This window comes from Triticum aestivum, chromosome 6D (assembly GCF_018294505.1).
Source record: "Triticum aestivum cultivar Chinese Spring chromosome 6D, IWGSC CS RefSeq v2.1, whole genome shotgun sequence".
NCBI classification, from domain to species: domain Eukaryota; kingdom Viridiplantae; phylum Streptophyta; class Magnoliopsida; order Poales; family Poaceae; genus Triticum; species Triticum aestivum.
The window spans coordinates 357,206,076-357,212,867 of NC_057811.1; positions in this window are offsets into that span (position 1 = coordinate 357,206,076).

Below are 6,792 nucleotides of genomic sequence, written 5' to 3' on the forward strand. Positions count from 1 at the left end.
CTGAGTCCCCGTGACTTACAGATTCTACCAAAATAGTTGCAGGTGCCGACGATGCCAGTGCAGATGATGGGGTCGATCTCAAGTGGGAGTTCGACGAGGAACATGGCCGTTACTATGTGTCTTTCCCCGATGATCAGTAGTGGAGCCCAGTTGGGACGATCGGGGATCTAGCATTTGGGGTTGTCTTATTTTCATCTGGATTTTGGCCGTAGTCGGTCTATATGTTTGTATTTTGGATGATGTATGAATTATATTTATGTATTGTGTGAAGTGGCGATTGTAAGCCAACTCTTTATCCCATTCTTGTTCATTACATGGGATTGTGCGAAGATGACCCTTCTTGCGACAAAACCACTATGCTGTTATGCCTCTAAGTCGTGCCTCGACACGTGGGAGATATAGCCGCATCGTGGGCGTTACAAGTTGGTAATCAGAGCCATCCCCGACTTAGGAGCCCCCTGCTTGATCGAATCGCTGGCGTTGTTCAGTCTAGAGCAAAAATGTTTTGAGTCTTAGGATTATATATATCGGAGAGTAGGATTCTTTTTACTCCTCAGTCCCTTCGTCGCTCTGGTGAGGTCTCCTGACGTAGAAGTTTTGACTATTCTCTCCTCAAATTTCACTAAATTTTTTTTAGGATCACGCGGGTATCTTGGAATCGTTCCGATGGTTTTGTGACGAGAACATTGTTCTTGGTGCCTCCTGACATTTAGGGGTTGTGGCCGTGTCCCGGGGAGTTGAGGTCCGAGGTGTTGTCGTCACAATTTTATCGTTGCTGTTCTGGAATACCTGAGTTTCGCCGACATCGAAATCTCTTTTATGCAGTTGTTGGTGAGATCACCTCGATGCCACCCAGTACTGGGGCGGGAGTTCGGGAGTATTGCCATAACTTGTATAACGGATGTTTTTCGAAGGTTGAGGTAAACGATTTCCGAAGGTTTCTTGGTTATGTATTGACGGATGGATACAGCTGGATCTAGGGATTGCTAGTTTGGGTGATATATATTGTGTCCCCTGTATCCCCAACACCAGATTTTATAACCAGAAAGTTTCGGGAGTTTATAAGTGGGAATTCTAGTAGCCTTAGGATATCCTTCCGACAGACGCATGATATGAGATTGGGGTTCGACGTCTAGTTGTCCGCCTGTACACGGTTGATTTTACAGTGGTCTCGTAGTGTCTTAAAGAGTCCTTGGCTATGCCGACTCGGGGACGCTTCGTATGTCATGTGCACACCTTGTACATGATGGTGCTGTACGATTGAGCCCGTGTGGGCCCCACCACGAAAACTTCGGACGAAATCTCTATCATATGTTCGTTCCGGCTTATTCTGCAAGCCAATACTTTGTTTTGTTTTGTATTGTGGTATTCGAGTTGCTTCGAAGTTATACGTTGATTCCATATCTTTTTCAAGTGGCTTCTCAACTTATGGAACTGTGATGAGTTACTACGGATTTCATTCATTCATCCTCGTTCGAATGTTTATTGTGAAGACTATATGTTGCAATTTCTATCCATTGATTCTACTTATCTATTTGTCTATCAAGATGCTAACGGATGTCACCCTCTTCAGGATGGCTCCGCCAACGCGTCAGAATCCGGATCGCAATGAAGGGAGTCAAGCGAACCCTCCGCCACCACCTCCGCCTCCGGAGGCATGGCAAGCTATCATGGCAGCCACCAACGCCAATGCTCAGATGATTCTGCAACTCTTGCAAGAACGCACCCAAGGGCAAGGCAATCAAGGCAATCAAGGTCAAGGCAACAATCAGCCTAACTTCGCTACACTCAACCAGTTTCTCGCAAATCAGCCCAAGTCTTTCAGCTACTGTGCCGAGGCCACGGATGCCGATGATTGGCTCGTGGACATCAACAGCATTTTGAATGTAGCAATGTCAGGCCTGAGGACTTTGTCAAGTTCGCTTCTTTTCAGCTCAAGGACCAAGCTGCTGATTGGTTTCAGCAATACAAAGATTCCAGAGGAGGTCGTGTGATCACTTGGACTGACTTCTGTCGGGACTTCAAAGCGCACCACATTCCACAAAGTGTTGTTGAGAGCAAGCGTGAGGAGTTCCGCAATCTCAAGCAAGGCAACATGTCTATGTATCAATACAACATCCAGTTTCAGAAACTTGCTTGCTTCGCTAAACAAGACGTTCCTGATGAAAAGAGCATGATCTATCACTTCAGAGGTGGCCTTAAAGAGGATCTGCAGTTAGCTCTCGTTCTTGTTGAGCCTACTCAGTTTGATCAATTCTATAATATGGCACTGAAGCAAGAGGCTGCTCAGCTCAAGTGTGAGGCTTCTAAGAAGAGAGTCAGAGACGCAGTTCAGTCTTCTTCTTCCTCACATGTGACAGCTAAGCAACAGAAGTTCTGGTTGCCTCCTCCTCCTCCGTTTCGTCAGCCTTTCCAGCGGAAGAACAAAGGTGGCCATGGTTCTTCCAACTCTTCCAACTCTGGCTATCAGAACAAGTCTCAGAATCAAGCTCCAAAGTCCAATGCTCCTTATCACCGTCCACTCTCAGAGGTGACTTGCAACAAATGTCAGCAGAAAGGTCACTATGCTAACAAATGCTTCAACCAAAGGCGCCTGCCGCCTGCTCCTCCTGTCAAATCTTCCAGCAATGTAGTGGTCAAGCATAATCCAAAGTTTGCAAAGGTGAACATGATGAATGAAGCTCAAGCGGAGGAATCGGGTGATTTGATAATGGGTAATCTTCCTGTTAATGATATTCCTGCAAAAGTTCTTTTTGATACTGGTGCATTGCTTTCTTTCATATCAAGACCATTTGCATCTAAGCATGAGTTGCATTTCCAAGGATTGCCTAGACCGTTAGCAGTTGTCTCTCCGGGCAAATGCATGAATGCAAGTTCCATGGTTCCTGATGTTTCCATCAAGATGGGGGACTATAAATTTCTGTCTTCTCCAATTGTTCTTGGTGACTCGGATATTGATCTAATTCTCGGGATGGACTGGCTTTCTAAGCACAAGGCTCAACTTGATTGTGCTGCCAGGGAAATTCAATTTACACACTCTTCTGAGGATGTCATTATTTATGCCGCTCGTGATGAAACCATTCGGTTTTTCTCTCTCAATGAGAAGGGAGAATTGAATGCCATCTCTCAGATTCCAGTCGTTTGTGAGTATCAAGATGTCTTTCCAGAAGAGCTTCCGGGTATGCCTCCTCATCGGCCAGTTGAGTTCGTTATCGAACTAGAGCCTGGCACCAAACCCGTTTGCAAGCGTCCATACAAGCTTGGACCCAACGACCTGAAGGAATTGAAGAAACAGCTCGATGAACAAGAGCGTCTGGGTTTGATCAGACCGAGTTCATCTCCATGGGGTTGTGGTGTTCTTTTTGTCAAGAAGAAGGATGGCACGGACCGACTTTGTGTCGACTACCGTCCATTGAACAAGAAGACAATCAAGAACAAGTATCCACTTCCCAACATCAATGAGCTATTCGAGCAACTCAAGGGTGCTAAAGTATTCTCGAAGCTTGACCTTCGTATGGGTTATCATCAGATTCGCATTCGTGAAGAAGATATTTCCAAGACAGCATTCAGAACAAGCTTTGGTTCTTATGAATATACTGTCGTGTCTTTCGGCCTTGTCAATGCTCCTCCAGTATTCTCTCGGATGATGAATTACATCTTCAACCCCTATACCAATGAATTCGTTCTGGTGTATCTCGATGATATCTTGGTCTTCTCCAAGAATAAGAAGGATCATGCCAAACATTTGCGATTGGTGCTCGACAAGCTCAGAGAGTATCAATTCTATGCGATGTTCTCCAAATGTGAGTTTTGGCTCGATGAAGTTCTTTTCCTTGGTCACATCATCTCTGCCAAGGGCATCGCTGTTAATCCCGAGAAGGTGTCCGCAATTCTGAATTGGGAACCTCCTCAGAATGTCAAGCAGCTCTGCAGTTTTCTTGGTCTTGCAAGCTATTGCCGAAGATTCGTTGAGAATTTCTCCAAGTTTGCAAAGCCTCTTTCCAACCTCCTCCAGAAGCATGTGAAGTATGTCTAGTCTCCTGAGTGTGACATTGCTTTCAACACTCTCAAAGAGAAACTAGTCACAGCTCCTGTCTTGACTCCTCCTGATGAATCCAAGCCGTTTGAAGTTTTCTGTGATGCTTCTCTCCAAGGTCTCGGTGCTGTGTTAATGCAAGAGAAGAAAGTTGTGGCCTATACCTCTCGTCAGTTGAAGCCCAACGAGAAGAACTACCCCACTGATGATCTTGAGTTGGCGGTAGTTGTCCATGCATTAATAACGTGGAGACACCTCTTGTTGGGAAGACAAGTGGACATTTTCACTGATCACAAGAGTCTCAAGTATATCTTCACTCAACCCAACCTCAACCTCAGGCAGACTTGATGGGTCGAAATGATTCAAGAGTACAATCCGAGTATTGAGTATACTCCAGGCAAGGCTAATGTCATTGCAGATGCTTTAAGCAGGAAGGCTTATTGCAACAGCTTAATTCTCAAGCCTTTCCAACCGGATCTTTGTGAAGCTTTCCGCAAACTGAATCTCCAAGTTGTTCCTCAAGGCTTTCTTGCCAACCTCATAGTATCTCCTACTTTGGAAGATCAGATTCGGGAGGCACAACTCCTTGATGCCATGGTGAAGAAGGTGAAACGTGGTATCGATAAGGGTCTTTCCAAATACAAGTGCTATCACATTGATGACAGAGACACTTTGTTCTTCGAGGACCGGATTGTGGTTCTGAAAGGTGATCTAAGGAAAGTCATTATGAACGAGGCGCACAATTCTCTCCTATCCATTCATCCTGGAAGTACGAAGATGTATCATGACCTCAAGCAGTCGTATTGGTGGACTCGAATGAAGCGAGAAATTGCTCAGTTCGTGAATGAATGTGATGTCTGCCGAAGAGTGAAAGCAGAACACCAATGACCAGCTGGTCTCCTCCAACCTCTTGCTATCCCAGAATGGAAGTTTGATCATATCGAAATGGACTTCGTGACTGGTTTTCCCAAGTCCAAGCATGGAAATGATGCTATCTTCGTTGTCATTGACAAGCTCTCTAAAGTGGCTCATTTCCTTCCAATCAAAGAATCCATCACAGCAGCTCAGTTGGCAGAGCTTTACACCTCCAGAATTGTCTCCTTGCACGGCATTCCACAATTGATTTCTTCAGATCGTGGAAGCATCTTCACCTCTAAGTTCTGGGACTCCTTCCAGAAGGCCATGGGCACAAACATTCGCTTCAGCACAACTTTCCATCCTCAAACTAGTGGCCAAATCGAGCGAGTCAATGAAATTCTTGAAGATATGCTCAGGGCTTGTGTCATTTCTTTTGGCATGAAATGGGAAGATTGTCTTCCATATGCTGAATTCTCCTACAACAACAGCTTCCAAGCAAGTTCGGGCAAGGCCCCATTCGAGATTCTCTATGGCAAAAAGTGCCGTACTCCTCTCAATTGGTCAGAGACTAGTGAACGCCAACTTCTTGGCAATGACTTAATCACTGAAGCTGAAGAAATGTGTAAAGTCATCCGTGATAATCTCAAAGCCGCGCAATCGCGCCAGAAGAGTTACTATGATAGTAAGCACCGTGATTTGGCTTTCGAGATCGGAGACCATGTCTACCTCCGCGTCTCTCCAATGAAAGGCACTCGTCGCTTCGGTATCAAAAGGAAGCTTGCCCCTAGATATGTGGGTCCTTTCAAGATCGTTGGCAAAAGAGGCGACCTTGCCTATCAACTTGAGCTTCCTTCCAACTTCGCGAACGTGCACGATGTGTTCCACGTGTCACAGCTCCGCAAGTGCTTCAAGACGCCTGAGCGCACTATCAACTTCGAAGAGATTGACCTCCAAGAAGATTTGTCTTATCATGAGCACCCCATTGCTATTCTTGAAGAAACTGAGCGCAAGACTCGCAACAAGTCAATCAAATTCCTGAAAGTGATGTGGTCGCACCATTCCGACCGGGAAGCCACCTGGGAACGCGAGGACCATCTCCGTTCCGAATACCCGGAGTTCTTTCAGTCCTAGATCTCGGGACGAGATCCTCTCATAGTGGTGGAGTGTTGTAACACCCCGTATGTAACTTGCCATATTTGTAACTCCGACTCTTGCCATTTTCGGCTATGTGATATGATATTCCCTCCGTGGTCGGGTTTTGTCTTTCGTTTTGCATTTTGTCATGTCATGCATTTCATATCATGTCATCATGTGCATTGCATTTGCATACGTGTTCGTCTCATGCATCCGAGCATTTTCCCCGTTGTCCGTTTTGCAATCCGGCGCTCCTATCTCCTCCGGTGCACCCCTCTTGTTTTCTTTCGTGAGCGGGTGTCAAACTTTCTCGGAATGGCCCGAGGCTTGTCATGTGGCCCTAGTATACCACCCGGAGACCACCGGTCAAGTTTCGTTCCATTTGGAGGTCGTTTGGTACTCCAACGGTTAACCGGGCATCCGCCATGTCCATTTGAGTGTCCAGAAAAAACCCTTCTCAAAACCAGCCCAAAACCCACCAAACTCTCTTCCATGCTCTAGGTCGTTCGATCACGATCGTGTGGGCGAAAACGGCACCTCATTTGGAGCCTCCTAGCTCCCTCTAGCTATAAAAAAGCATCCCTCCCGTATACATTCGCAGACGAACCCTAGCTTTTTCCCTCGCGCCGCACCGGACGTGTCCGTACGCCGGCTGAACAAAGCCGCCGCCGCCTCCAGCCACTCGCGAGCAGCCACGTCAGCGCGCCGGATCTCCCACCACCGCCGGCCCGCGAAGCCCGCCGCGGACCCGCCCGGCCCGTACC